Source organism: Mus musculus, chromosome 1 (genome assembly GCF_000001635.26).
Source record: "Mus musculus strain C57BL/6J chromosome 1, GRCm38.p6 C57BL/6J".
Lineage (NCBI taxonomy): Eukaryota > Metazoa > Chordata > Mammalia > Rodentia > Muridae > Mus > Mus musculus.
The window spans coordinates 139,266,381-139,282,613 of NC_000067.6; the positions used below are offsets into that span (position 1 = coordinate 139,266,381).

Consider the following 16,233-nt stretch of genomic DNA (forward strand, 5'->3'; position numbering starts at 1 on the left):
ATAAAAGATGAGAAAACCCATTTTCAAACATGCAACAGGTAATGCCTCAAAGTTGGATTATTCCTGAGCTATAAACACGATTTGCTACTAGATTTGACAATAGCACATATCAGTACATATAACAACAACAACGTAATCCTTTTAGTAGATGTTAAGAATCATTGACATGGAATTTGGTCCCATTTCTAGAAAACGAAATTCTCTCAAAATAAATAGTGGTCTCAATACTCAGCCTTCTTGATAGAGGGCATCTGTTTCTTTCCAATGTGTTCTTGCTGATGATGGGCAGGAACCTAACACGGGTTCTTTATCCTGACATGCAATCCCATTTACGTGCACCCTGAGAGCTGGTCAATTTTGTAAGTGTGTAATAAAACTGCTAACATGGAAAAAAGCTATCTGCACACTAAATGTAACATTAAAAGGTTTTCTGCAACATTAAAAGCTGAGTCACTTTCCTATTAGAATATTATTAGATCATTTTGCCCCTCTCACAAGGTAAGCACATGTGAAGATGAGAAAATGGAGTCTTGGTACAGTCAAGTCCATACATCTGCTAAGTGGTAGAACCCTCGCTGTGTTCTTTGTGGATTCCACCTTGGTCATGAGACATCAAGACGCTCCAAGCTTTTTTTTTTTTTTTTTAATTACGTATTTTCCTCAATTACATTTCCAATGCTAGCCCAAAAGTCCCCCATGCCCTCCCCCCCACTCCCCTACCCACCCATTCCCACTTTTTGGCCCTGGCATTCCCCTGTACTGGGGCATATAAAGTTTGCAAGTCCAATGGGCCTCTCTTTCCAGTGATGGCCGACTAGGCCATCTTTTGATACATAGGCAGCTAGAGTCAAGAGCTCCGGGGTACTGGTTAGTTCATAATGTTGTTGCACCTGCAGGGTTACAGATCTCTTTAGCTCCTTGGATACTTTCTCTAGCTCCTCCATTGGGAGCCCTGTGATCCATCCAATAGCTGACTGTGAGCATCCACTTATGTGTTTGCTAGGCTCCGGCCTAGTCTCACAAGAGACAGCAAGCTTTATCAAACTAGATATTATACTTCATAAAACAGTGTGGAGGATGTAAAAATAAATGGTTATAATATGCTATGTGATAAAAGCAGGAGGCTTTTCAGTTTCAACATGTGCATGTGTATGGGAATGGGAAAGATGCATGCAGAGAGAAATTAATAAAGACGGGGTGGGGGGCGGGGAGGGAGGAATGGAAGAAAGATACATTGCAATTCTGGGGCTCAAAACAGTATTACTTTTCTTTGTGCTTTCTGCAGTTTCTACATTTTCAACAGTGATATTTACTGTGTTTTATATAATAGTATAATGTATATTATATGTAAAATGTAAACACAGGGCTTCTTAGTCTCTGAGATAGAAAAGAAGTGAATGCCGGGTGTGTAGCTAAGAAATCTTGTATATGAAAATGGGCAGTGGTTTTATTGTCTTCATGGTTCACGCTTTGGAGTAAAAAGGCAGATTACACTCTGTAGATAACACTGAAATTTCAAAGGTTCAGGTGCTTGGGGGCTATGTTTTTGGGTATATCTTTGTTTATTTCTTCATTCTGAACATGTTTTTTTGCTTATGCTCAAATTCTCTTGACCCTTTATGAAGAGAAGGCTCCGAAGGATCTACCGCCATCTAGCGGTGATTCTAGTTACCTGCATAGCTTTTATTCCTTGCTTAGTAATTAGTCTACTGGATAGCAATAGCCGTTTGCTTATTTATTATGTAGCAGAAGTTTCACTGAACCGTCTGCTTTATTCACTTTATACTCATACATTGTAGACAAATTTTATCAGTTCACCATTTTTTTCCCATTTACTGGAACTAATAACATGTTTCTAACTAGTAAACCATGACAAAAGCAAGCAGACTCCACATCTGTGTTTGTGCCACACAGACCACAACTCCTGAGAATATGCTCTGATGACTTTTCTCACATTGCTTTTTTTGGAAAACATTTCTTAAGGAATTCAAACATTCCCTCAAACTCACCAAAGGGCTTTGAAGTGGAACTTGCTGGTGACACCTGCAGAGAATCCCACAGTCATGGCTACTCCTTTATCTCAGCTACTCAAATCATGGTGAGGTGGAGAACACAGCTAAGCCAAGTCCCACAGAAACTGTGAGAGAGACACTAACTGCCATTTTAAGCTGAAGTGTTTTGGGACACACTGTTATAAAGAATGTATACATAGAAGTAAGTATAAGAAAAATGGCATAGTAACCTCTATTCTACAGACCCATTAATAATCGAATCAAGCATATAGAGTGGTAGGCAGAAAGGTCAGAGTTTAAACTCAGATGTTTGTTTTCCAAAACTGTATTCTTACCATCTCTGCATGCCTTTCATCTTGCTTAAACATTTACCATGAGCCACAACTGAAAAAGCTCTAGGGCTACAAATAGAAAAGCAAATCAAAATGATTCTGAGATTCTACTGTGCACCCATCAGAATGGCTAAGATCAAAAACGCAAGGCACAGCACACGCTGGCGAGGCTGTGGAGCAAGGGAAATGCTCCTCTTCTACTGGTGGGAGTGCAAACTTATACAGCTATTCTGAAATTAATTTTGTGGTTTCTCAGAAAATTGGAAGTAGTTCTACCTCAAGACCCAGCTATACCACTCCCGGGCGTATACCCAAAAGATGCTCCAGCATCCCACAAGGCTGCTTGCTCACCTATGCTTATGATAGCCTTGTTCATAATAGCCAGAGACTGAGAATAACCCAGATGTCCCTCAACTGAAGAATGGATAAATAAAATGTGGTTCATTTACTAAATGGAACACTACTCAGCCATTAAAAACAAGGATATGAACTTCACAGGCAAATAGAAAATATCGTCCTGAGTGAGGTAACCCCCAAAGGACACGCTTTGTATGTACTCACGTATAAGTGAATATTAGCCATAAAACACAAGATGACCATATTATAATCAAATAGACCCAAGGAAGCCAAAAAACAAGGAGGGCCCAAAGATGGATGGTTGAATCTATTTCAGAAGGGGGAAAAATAGATATTGGAGGTCAATGGGAGGAGGGAACTGGTTAGGAGAGAAGATGGAGAGCAGAGCACAGCAGGGATGGCCTGGATCAGAAGTGGGGAAAGCAGTGGAGAGAGAAGGGAAAGCAGTGTTGGGAGTAGGGAGGAATCTCTAGGATATGTGGGAAACTGGGATTGGTAGGCGCCACAGAGGGTATTTGGGGGCAACTCTAGCTGAGACTCCTAGCAGTGGGGGGACATGGATCCGAAAGTGCCCACTTCCTCTAGCCAGACAGGACTCCCAATAGAGGGATTTGGAGAGTAAATCACCCACAAAACCTTTGACACAAAATGTGTCCTGCCTACAAGAAGGGAAGAGACAAAGACAGAGCAGAGAATGAGGGAATAGCTAACCAATAACTGCCCAAATTGAGACTCATTACATGGGCAAGAACCAAATTTCTGACACTATTAATGATATTATGTTATGCTTACATTCAGGAACTCAGCATAACTGTCCTCTGAGAGGCCCCACCCAGCAGCCAAGGGAAAGAGAGGCAGAGACCCACAGCCAAACATTAGATGGAGCTCCGGGAGTCTTGTGGAAAAGTTGGGGGAAGGATTGAAGGACCTGAAGGGGACAGAGACTGCACAGGAAGACCTTCAGAGTTAACTAATCTGGACCCTTGGGGGGTTCCCAGAGACTGAATCACCAAGCAAAGACAAGCACGAGCTGGACCTAGGACCCCTGCACATACGTAGCAGATGAGCAGCTTGGTCTTCATGTGGGTCCCCAACAACTAGAGCAGGGACCGACCGTCCCTGAGTCTATTGCCTGCCTGCCTGTGGATCCCGTAAAGGTCCCTCTTGTTTGGCCTCAGTGGAAGAGGATGTGCTTAGTCCTTCAGTGACTTAATGTGCGGGGTGTGTGTGTGTGTGTGTGTGTGTGTGTGTGTGTGTGTGTGCGTGTAGTGTTGGGGGCTAACACGCAGAGGGGAGCTCCCTCTTTGCAAAGGAAAAGATGAAAGTGGAATGGGGGAGGGATCTGCATCAGGGCGCACTGGGAGGTGAGGGGTGCTGATATTGGGATAAAAAGTGAATAAATAAATTTAATAAAAAAGCCTAATGGTTGTATGATATTTGAAAACTTGTTGGCTTGAGGTCCTAACATAGTAAGAGCCTTCAATGGAATAATGCATAATTATCAAGTATAATATATTGTTCAAGGTAAAGACATTATGGAAACTTAAAAGAATATAGAGTATATAACACTGATAATTTTCTCTACAATGTTGGTTTGAACATATATTTTATGGTCTTACCTCTTTTGTTTACATTTTTTTCCTTACAAGCTTTTTACTCCAGAACTTTTAAATATATTCAAAATCAACTAAAATCCAGACAATACTGGATCTCAAAGCTTAGAAAAATCATGTTAAAGGAAAACTTTGTCCATATAAATAGATTTTTATCATATGTTATCATATCTACTTTCTGCCATGTCCTGAAAGGATCTCCTTTACCAAAGGGTCAAAGCATAGTGGTTCTGCACACTGGCTCCTGGGTCAGTGTAGACCATCACCTGACACAGATGTGTATTGTCTTAGAATTGTGAAGACAAAAATTGACAACACAGAGGGGGTTCTACCACTTAGCAGATGTATGGACTTGGCTGTACCAAGACTCCATTTTCTCATGTTTTAAAATACATTAATGGACAATGATGAAATGAAAGAATGGTTTTACTAGATACTGTTACACTTGTTTTAAAATTATTTCAATGCTAGTTTTGTATTATTTTAGGTTTTTCTGTGTTCACTTTTAATAACATGTGGTCTTAATTTTATAAAATTATTTCAATAGGGTTAAATAATTTTCATACATAAAAATGACTACTTTTTATGCAAATGAACAAGCATTTAAGAATATATGTCAATGGTACTTGATGACTTTAGAATACTTACAATTCAAAGCAGATTTGACAGCATTTCTAAGAAAACACGGGTATATATTAATAATAATGTTTACCTTAATGATGATGCCATCAAAAAGAAAACATGATTCATAAGGCTTAAAATTAATTTCCAATTTCCCAAGGAGAAAGAAGCTGATGAGGATTTGAACTCAGTCTGTTACAGAAACATCTGGCTTGTTCCTTTGAGAGACTTTGCCTCACTGATGTCCTTTATCAAAGATCCTGAACAAATATAAGTAGATTTTAAAGGTCTATTTTACTTTGATACATAAAAATATTTATTATACACATGTAGATATTTAAAATACTTAGTATATAATCATCATCAGTTATTTGAACTAAAAGATCAGCATAAAGGCAAAGTTTTAAACATAAATTAAATTTATTTAATGGCCAAGCATGGAGGGTTATGCCTTAAATCACAGCACTTAAGAAAAAAAGATAAAAGAAACAAAGAAGTCAGATCAATAGCTAACTGTTAGGATAATTTGAGATCAATCAAAAGAAAACCTAAATGTAATCTGCTATATAATAACAGCCTTTATTACATATAAGGAATAAGTCCACAGAAAGACATTTCTAGGGCTTTTGGATATGCACCCAACAGCCTCTGGAGAGGGGCTAAAGTGACCTGGGGTAAACCAAGGAAGATTTTTAATTAGAACAGGATAAGTGACTCATTCATGGGAGGGTGAAGTGGATGTTAGTCCTACCAGTTCAGAATAAGATCTTGACCACATTTTTTGATCCAAATTTGAAGCAAGCTTTAATTAAAAACTGAGCAGGATGATGGACTTTGGCTAGGCCCATTCTATAGTTTACAGAAAATGGTAACGAGTCACATTTTGCAGAGGTTTATAAAGGCAAACCCATAAGGCATTGTATTTCCCATCAGGTCCAATGAAGAGCAAGCTGAAGTCTTCATTTTATCTCCAAAATAGGCCATTACTCTTATGCTGACTTGTTGAAGTCAAGATATATAACTGGCCACAATCTCTCATAGTTCATTCAGGAATTCTTCCCTTGCTCCCTGTACATATTCTCTTTTAAAAGCTCTTCCAAGGCCCTCACCTGATACCTAGTTTGGATTATTAACACTTCTCTATATTATCTCACAACCCGGTAACCTTCCTTCAGGTTCTGTTTTACAAATCTTGCTTCTAACTTATACTAAGTAAGCATTTTCAAATGCAGTATACATGTTTTAAAATCAATATTAGTTGGGTATCATGACACAGACCTGAAATTCCAGCAACTGGTAAGGTGAAGTAGGGAGGTTGAAAGTCTCAGGTCACCTTTGATGACATAGTTAATCCATGTCTAAAAAAATTGAATTAAATCAAAAATAAAACATTCAACTTTACCTTAAAAAATGAACAGTGAATGAGACATGTAGACTGAATATGGATTTCTAAGAACAGCAATATACAAGGGATCAGGGAGTCTCTGCAATGTGACAAGCAAGATACCAGTATTGTAGATGACAAGAAAAGAAAGTACTGGAGGGATAGTGTTATCAGTGGTGATAAATGTCATGACAACTCAAACTTAAGAACTGAAAAGATCTTTGCAATTAGAATGTCTCCTCTGATCTTGAAAAAGTCAGTTTTAATGGAATGCTGAAGACGGAAAATGAACCGTGATGAGGTAGACTGTCGGGCTGGAATGAGGATGAGTGTTGTAGAGGCAGCAGGGGTCCAGTTTGCTTCTATTCTCCTGAGTTAAGTGTGTTGCACATAAAATTTATTTCTGTTCAATATATACATGTAGACACTGTAAAGCTACTACAACCACAATTAAGATATGGAAAATTCCTTCTTCCTGTGTCCCGGGTTCTTTCATTCTCTTGGTCGTAAATGTAGGAGCTCATATCCCAGGTCACAGAAATCTTTCACTTCACTATTTCCAGGCTCTGATAATATATCTTTGCTGTTGCACATGTCAGAAGCTCAGATTTCTCATTGCTGAGAGTGCTTTGCTGTAAGAATGTGGAACGGTTTGCTCACTTGCATACTGAGGAAAACTCCTACCAGAGTTTTTGAATAAAGCAGTGATACTAGTGCACCTACAGGTTTGAGGCAAGCAGACTTTCATTGTTTTGAGTAAATATCTAGGAAGTAAGAATGGTACTTGTGGTTTTAAGAGTCGGTTTGTTTTAAGAAAAACCTGTCAATCTGTTTTCTCGTCACACCATCACTGGCAAAGAAGACAGTTGCTCAACAGAAAAACTTGGATGCTGTCAATTATAACCGGCCATAGCTATAATAATTGATAATATATTTATTCTCATGTAGTAGTATCTTGTTGCATTAGGCATGTTCTCTAGAGAACCACAGTCAAGAGAATATATGCAACAAAAGGCGTATTTTTTAAATTGACTCCTACTCTAACAATGGCCGTGTGTGGGAATTTTACAGCTGCTCAGTTCTGCAACTAGATTCCAGTCGTCCCATTGTAGCACTGAAAGCCTGGAGCTCCCTGGACAGTGACTGACATGGAGCTCACGTTTGACAAAACTAGAGTCTGGTGCTCATGAAAGGTGATAGCACCAATAGCAGACACACTCAGGAATAAGCAAAAGTGAGGAGGAACTGTGTATTTGTCATCAGACCCTTTACATCTGAGCGCCATTGCAAGGAACACACACACACACACACACACACACACACACACACACCACATACACCCTGAAGTAGTAAGGTTAGCATACACTCCAGGTAGAAGAAGTCATGCATGTACATGTGAATGTGTGTATGTCTGTATGTGCTCCATGAATGTGGCATGCAGGGATGTGTGTCCATGCATTGTTCATAAGTGGACCAGAAAAGGACAATACTCCTCTTCCCCTGTTGATCTTGGCTTTTTTACATTGGTTTCTTATTTAATCAGAAACTTGCTGCTTTGGTTTAATTTGCTGACCAGTGAGTGTCTAGGATTTGCCTATCCCCATTCCCCAGATCTGGGATTACAGCCAAGAGTATCTGTTCCTGGTATTTTACACAGATGCTGGATGTTTGAACGCAAAACCCTTACACTTGCAGAGAAAGCATGCTTGCTCAACATACTATTTTGCCATCTCCAAGTGTCATATTTAGACTTAACCATTATACATACTTGTCAGAGTTACTTTTCTACTACTGTGATAAAAGAGGCAACTTATCAAAGAAAGCATTGAATTTGTCTTATAGTCCATGATAAGGAGCAAAGGAACTGCTGAGAGTTCACATTATAATCCACAACCAACAAGGCAGACAGAAAATACTGAGTGTCTTTTGAAACCCTAGTGACACACCTTCTCCAACAAGTCCATTCCTTCTAATCCTTTCCAAACAGTTCTACCAGCTGGGGGCAAAGTAACCAATAGATAAGCCTATGGGATCATTCTCCCTTAAACTTCAGTACCTTTCTTTGTGACTTATCATAGGAATGCATTTAGTATTAGTGTCTCATGAACACACTACAGGCATTAAGTTCCCTAATGAATTCACCTCAGCTCTACCTCAGATCTTTCTGCTTTATGTTCTTCAGTCTTACCTTGAGAATGACACAGTGGAGCAGATTGCTTCATAGTAAAGCATATCACAGATTGCCCTCACGATGATTATTTGTTAAACCTAAGCCTCATCTTTCTAAAAAGTGTAGCCTTCATAAAAAGGGAAATAAGCTCAAACCTTAATTAAGAAATTAATGCAAAGCTGATTGTCTCTGTATTAACTGTTTACTCTTACTTTCCAGGTATAAATATGAAAATCGTCTTTCAATATTCTCTGACCAAACTCTTTACCATGTATACCAAATATTAAAAGCTCTAGTAACAATAAATTAGTCCCCCAAACACAAAGTATCTTGAAACCTAGCTGGCCTTAGGTCATAGAAGCGATATAATCTGATAGAGTGCTTAACTAGCCTCTTGGGATACACATAGGCACATTTAGATGCATGCAGCCCTCTGATGAAATCAAACTAAACTGGCACTGGGAAGGCTGCTGTAGGAAGACATCCTGGGATGTCGCAGGCTGAGGAAGGTAATGGTTCTTGACAAAATGCTGGCCCAGTGTCATTCACTCATTCAACCCACCTGTCTGTACATAACTTCACAGACTATCGTTCTGAGCAGACAGCTTGGCTCCTAGCTATTCCTCTTAAATAATCTCTGAGCCTTCAGTTTTTGCCTGCTTTGTTAACTTTTCTGGATTCACCTGTATTACTAGCTCCCTGTAGATGACCGACTACATTTCAAAACTCAGTACTATCACCCTCAGCCTGTACCACAATGGGAAAGAAAGGAACACTCAATCTCTTTGCTCTCCTGCATTGCTTTTCCATGTTCTGACTGGAGGAAGCAGTCACACAGGATTCCTTTATGTTGGAACAGCAATATCCTGCTTTACACAAGGCAAGGCAGTGATTTGATATTACTCACAGAATAAACAGTTCATACCAGCTCTCTGTCTCTGTCTCTCTGTCTCTCTGTCTCTCTGTCTCTCTCTCTGTAGGTGTGTGTGTGTGTGTGTGTGTGTGTGTGTGTGTGTGAATTGATACCATAACAGAAACACTGTTAACTTGAGGCCTTGAGAAAGGAGGCTTGAAATACAAAGGAATCCTGGATTTCTTGAAAATTAAAGCACAGAGGATGGCCAATTTATCATGTATTCTATATGTAACAATGGTATAGGAGTTCAAAGAATCTCAGTACAAAAATGATGTATTTAAGGAGTTTAAATACTAATTACCTTCAATTGATCATTATACACTATATGCACAGGCTGATAAACACACTGTACCCATTTATATGTACAATAATTATGTGTCAATTAAAATAAATGGAGGTGAAGTAAAATTGCCATTGAACTATTTATCCAGTATTTTTCTCATTTTCTGCTTACAACTTTATTTCCAGGTAGCTCACTAAAAATATTTATTATACATTTTTAGTGTATATCACATGATCTAGGTAGCCCACCAAAGGCATGCATGCAAAGTGAGAAAATAAGTCTGCTTCTTAATAATTTGTTTCTTTCTTTTGAGTACAGAAAAATGTCAGAACCCCAGATAGCTTCAGATGTGATGTGTACCGTTTTCAGCAGCTTCGTCAGTTCAGAACTTCCTGTTGAAAATTTATTTCATTCAACAATGAACAATGTTGGATTATATAACATTACGAGGCAACTTTCAATGAAAGGATAGAATTTCCTTTCAAATACTCTTTACTGCTGCGCATGCTCTGAAGACATCCACTAACAGCTGCGCTTCAATTCCAGCTTCTCTTGGAAACTGTAACCCCGGGTAGCTATTTAACCTCTGGGAGATAATTTTCCTTCTCTGTATGAGGATGGTATTAGCAACTCCATCCCAGGGCTCACCAAAAAATCTAAATGATGCAAGTAGTGCTCCTTGCTGACCTAGCAAGTGTTATTTCTCTAGAAGCTTAGGCACTAACCCAGGCATACACCATGGAACTATGACTTGGAGATAACCACCCTCCTTTTAGCCAATTATGTTTGCCTCTCTGGTGTAAAATGTGATTTTTTTTTTTTTTTTGAATGGGTTATACCCCTGCAGGATGAAAATAGTATCTCCATTCAGGAGAAATGGAGATGGACAGCTCCTCTTGTAGGATATTAGAAATAGTATCCCTGTGTTAGAACAACTGTAACAAAATGTGATCAGGAAATACTTCTTGAAAGAGACGGGCAATAACCAAGGAAGGCATTGAAGTTGGGGCTGGAGAGATGACTCAGCATGACTCTCAGCATGACTCGGCAGTTAAGAGTTGCTTGATGCCCTTCTAGAGGCTGCCTCCCAAACCACCTATCACTGCAGCCTAGGGAGGTCTCATGCATGCTTCTGGCCAGCATAGACAGCTATATGCTTACGACACACACTCACATAAACACACAAATAGAAAATACTGAAATTTGAAAAGGAAACTGCTCCAAAACTATCAAAGTCATAAGGATTTCCTGACAAAATTAATAAGTATAGAACTGGTTTACATTATAATTATGTACATTAATAGATGATTATAGCTTATCAGGCAGTATGAATATAAGTATTTTCATCATATTTATAGTATATAAGGTATTATCGATTTCCATGACTCAAACCATACATTTTGTGGAAATTTAAAGAAAGTAGTTTTTTTTTTTTTTGATTTATCGAAACAGGGTGTCTCTGTATAGCCTTGGCTGTCCTGGAACTCACTCTGTAGACCAGGCTGGCCTGGAACTCAGAAATCCATCTGCCTCTGCCTCCCAAGTGCTGGGATTAAAGGTGTGTGCCACCACTGCCTGGCTTCTTATTTTTTTGTTTTGTTTTGTTTTGTTTCTTTGTCTTTTGTTTTTTAGGCTAAGTACATCTTATGTGCAGTAGGATTTAGAGGTTGTTGTTCAGATGATGATTGTGGATATTGAGAAAAATATTAATGGGAGCAACTTGATATGTTTGTGTTTGTTGTATTTTTAGAGACTTATACTGTGCATTTTATAGAGTTAAGATGTTTGGAAATTGAATGGAAAAACAGAGGAATTTGACAGCCTTTATCAAGTCTTTATTCTTAGTCATGAAAAAAGACTGTGTGATTGGCTATGATGTAATATGATGTACTAATCTATTCTAATTAAACTTCTCAAATCACACTGCATGAAATGTGAATTAGGGTGGTCATTTAAGCTATCTGCCCATTTCTTTTGTTGTTGCTTTAAGCATTTTATGGTTCAAATTCTTTCAATTATAGATCTTTTCTTGTAAAAATAGTATAATTTTTCCACATTGGGTTCAGATGTTTTAATTACTTTTATTTATTTTTTTTTTACAGTCCAGTTTCTGCCCACCTCCTGGTCTGCCCTCCTACAGATATTCATCTCATTCCTCCTCCCCCTTGTCTTCAAGAGGATGTCCCCCCACGCCCCCTTGCCAGGCCTCCTCACTCCCCAGAGCCTCAAGTCTCCCATTGAGGCCAGATCAGGCAGTCCTCTGCTATGTGTGTGTCAGGGATGGGAGGGGAGGGGACTCAGACCAGGTCATGTATGCTGCCTAATTGAAAGCTCAGTGTCTGAGAGATATCAGGGGTCTGGGTTAGTTGAGACTGCTGGTCTTCCTATGGGGCCACCCTTATTCTCAGCTTTTTCTAGCCTTTCTCTAATTCAACCACAGGGGTCCCCAACTTCAGTCTAATGGTTAGATGTAGGTATCTGCCTCTGTCTCAGTCAGCTGCTTGTTGAGCCTCTCAGAGGACAGCCATGCTAGGCCCCTATCTTTAAGCACACCACAGCATCAGTAATAGTGTCAGGTCTTAGAGCCTCCCCTTGAGATGAATCCCAAGTTGGGCTGTTCACTGGACTGCCTTTCTCTCAGTCTCTTCTCCATTTTTGCCCCTGCAGTTCTTTTGGACAGGAACAATTCTGAGTCAGAGTTTTTGACTTTGGGATGGCAACCCCATCTCTCTACTTGATGTGCTGTCTTTCTACTGGAGGTGGACTCTACAAGTCCCCTCTCCCCACTGTTGGGCATTTCATCTAAGGTCCCTCCCTTTGAGTTCTAAGAGTCTCTCACCTCCCAGGTCTCTGGTACTTTCTAGAGGGTCCCCCTACCTCTGACCCCCAACCCCTGAAGTTGCATATGTCCATTCATTCTGCTGGCTCTCAGGGCTTCTCTCCTATCTCCCCCGTCCCCATACCTGATCATGTTTCTCTTTTCCCTTCCCACTCCCCTCTCCCACCCAAGTCCCTCCCTCCCTCAAATTTTAAATAAGGAATTTCTTATTCTTTGAAAAAACAGACCACTTTTCAAGTATTAAATGAAGCTTGAGAGAGATAAATTAAATTTAGAGGACCTAAATTTGCAAAGGAAAACTGCAAACAGCCTGGCTATGCAATCTTAAACTCACTTAGAAATAGCAGGCACAGTTCTCTCACACTGCTGTTGCTAGGCTCCTGAATGTGCGCTTTAATTGTAATTTTTACCCCCCCCCCTTTCAATCTGCCTGTACTTTCAACTTGAAAGAAAATTTCCCTTATAGATATATTCATAAAACTAAGGACATATCATAGAAGAGATACATAATCTGATATTCTGCTGGCTGATTTGACCCTACTGATGGTGTTTGCGGGAAACAAGATCTACCATTCACTGACTAGTCTCCCATCAGATTCTAAGGTTAGAAACACCTACATTTGCAGCACAGTTCCCTAAATTGGGTTCTGTTAAGACAGCTCCAGAGATAAAATTCCAAACCTGCAATTTTGCCTTTTCATTGCCAATAGAATTCAATTTCTTTTCAAGGACAGCTTCTGTGGTCCACTGAAGATGCCCCCACTCTCTGTCCAGTTTTGTAAGTCTCATTGAGTTATGGAATATTTAAGTTATATTTCATTACCAGCTCTCTGTGATTATGTCAGTTAGGTAGGTGTAGTTTTATATTTCATGTTTTATAAAATAACAGTTCCATCAAACAATGTTACATTCCTCTTTCCTCTTAGGGTGCCAGTTATCCTTTTTTGGCATACAACAACACTTTTATCAGAATTTGGGAAATGAATCTTCAGCAACAGTAACAAGAGAAGCCATTGTTATGACAGTTGGGTTCAAAAAGCCATAACTCCAAATATCAGCACAAAATGTACTGGTCTCCATTGGAATTTTTTCAAAGATTCAATAAACATTTGTAATCCAGTCAGTTTTTAGTTATATTACTTTTATATCATGGTGGCAAATAATTCTGTTTTTTACTGACTGTCCCATTTCTTTAGCGATCAGATCATGTTCAGGAATAACTATTGAGACATAAACGCCATGGAAAACACATTTTAAGAGTTAGCATCAAAGAATCAGCTTCTATTTAACAACAGACTTACCCCAACTGCACTTATTACAATCTTTTTAACCTGCAGGTTTTCTTCCCCAGCCAGGCCTCTGCTCAACAGTGATATTTGGAAGGATTGTCCTCACTTGCAAGTAGGAAATTGTGAATGTGTTTATGCCCATGTGTTGTATGGGTATAAGCATATGTGGGTATGTACAAGTATTAGATAGACATCTCCGTGTCATATTACACCACACACACACACACACACACACACACACACACACACACACACATGCACATTTGGTCTTTTATATCTATGAATTCCACATTCCTGGTTCAACAACCTCAGATCAACAATATGCTGAAAAAGTTCTGTATTTAATAAGTACAGACTTCTTTCTGATCATTTCCTTACAACACAGCAATATTTATTTTCATAGCACCAGACTGCGATTGTTATTATTGGTGACCTGGAAATGGTTTAACTATACAGGTAGATTTATGGAGGATGCATCTCAGTACTAAGGTAGGATTTGTATATCTGAAAGTGTCTTGGATCCAATGCTCTGCAGATATGAGCAATGACCATATGTAGTTTAGGATATTGGCTTTGTCACTATATTAAAAAAAATTAGCTATATAGGAAGAGTAGAGAAAAGACCCCAGGAGCTAGCAGCAGCACCTGGGTACTTCCCATTGCATGTGATGAGAGTTTTACATGGAGTTACTGTATTCCATTCCAGCCTTACAAATCATGTGCTGGCCTCATACCTTATTTCTCATAGCGCTTTAAATTCCAGCACGTATGGTTGATGCCTGTCATTCCCACACTTGCAAGGGCAGAGGCAGCATAAGGTTAAGGCCTAGTGGTCTATGTAATGAGTTTTATGTAAGCCTGGGCTACATAGCATGAAATTGGCTAAACCCAAAAACAACTAAGAAAAAAACCAAACCAACCAATGAACAACAACATCATCATCAACAACAACAAAAACACCTACAGAATAAACACATAAAAAAAAAAAAAGCCAAAACAAAACACACAAACTCAGCCAATTAAAACCCATGCCTGCACTGGGACTCTGAGGTTTCAGTTGCAAACTCTATAAGTAAATCCCTCTCAATCTCAGAGCTGGACTTTTTTCCTATACTAACTATATTGTAGATGAAAAACCGAATGGCCACCCCAGAATAGACTATTTTAGAAAAGACTGCTGCTTCCTTCATGACATTTTTTTTCTGATTTCTTATTTTCTCTACTACAGTGTGATTCACCAACAGCTCTTAGAAAGTCTTTCAATTATTGCAATATACTTCTAAAAACTGCTGAAGTTCAACTCAAAAAAAAAAAAAAGTTGGTCACTTTAGATGTGCAAAACCCAGGAGTGGAATTTATTAGAAACTTTCTGGATGTAGCTATCAGAGACAAAGATGCCTGCCAGCTTGTGGAGTTATGTATGGTGCTCTCTTTTCTTGTTAACTGGAGACTACAAGGCAACTCCAATCATTTTTTTTTCCATTTGAGCTTCTTCAGATGTAATCATCTTCCATTACGGTGACAACTTCACAGCAGAAACTTGGTTTAATTTTTTTTCAGACTCTTCAAAATGGTATCATTAAAAACTCTTCTGAAAGGATGCTACAAAACCATAGAAATTTATGAGGCTCAGTCTAGCTCTAGGCCCTTTGCCCCTCAGTCAGGGTGTGTTGAAATTAGTCTGTGGGATTGATAGTTATTATAGCAAGTGGACAGGCCAGCAAGGCATGGGACTTTATGAGGTTTCTTTTCTGAAGACACTACAACAGGAAAAAAATTGCTTGCACCCTAACATACTCTTATGGGAATTTCAGAATGTTAGCTGTCTGATGAATATCACCACAGAGAGAGACTGGGATGTCCCTAATATGCCATAAAAGGAATTGTGTGTCTGCTCATCAGGTGAACTTTCTTGTTCTAATTGCAATTGGCATCTACTGCTTTGGGGTGTCTGCTATGAAACTATTTCTGCTGTCTAACTCCTGTCTAGAGAAATAGCTTCTTGGGAAAGTATTTAAACTATTTTAAGATTTTATTTTTAACTCCAAAATATATGAGTCTATGATGAATGAGTGATCGCATCTGTATAACCTCATCTTCAATGCCTTTTATACCATTCCCTTATATATTTGGGTTGTGAGCCTAGCATTTAATGGCCGAGCCATTGCTCCAGCCCTGATACCATACTCTTGAGGTACATTTCTAATTTCCATTTCAGTGAGTTTGCATTCTATTTGTAATAAAATTTAGGTATAGTACTTTCATATCTATGAAAATGTATTTTAGATATTTTTTAAATCCTATAAATTAATGAACGCAACTAACAGAAATAAAACAATCAATTATTTCCCTTAGCTGAATGTTACAACTCCTGGGTGGTGTTGTCTTAAATTAACATTGTACCAGGACTTTTAAGC

General features: G+C 38.9%; 1 protein-coding gene across 13 annotated transcripts in view; it reads right to left on the reverse strand.

Moving 5' to 3' along the window:
- Window positions 1–16,233, reverse strand: part of Crb1 (crumbs family member 1, photoreceptor morphogenesis associated) — a 202,668-nt gene that overhangs the window by 89,732 nt on the left and 96,703 nt on the right. The window contains exons 1-2 of one of the 13 annotated variants that reach the window (XM_017319076.2): window positions 6,214–6,283; window positions 5,027–5,195 (exon numbers count right to left, since the gene is read on the reverse strand). The exons of 11 other annotated variants lie outside the window; for them this stretch is intronic. The gene's annotated coding sequence lies outside the window, so the exon portion shown is untranslated. Of the gene's footprint in view, window positions 1–5,026; window positions 6,285–16,233 lie in introns of those variants that run through there. One more of the 13 variants, XM_006529223.4, reaches the window with a different exon arrangement.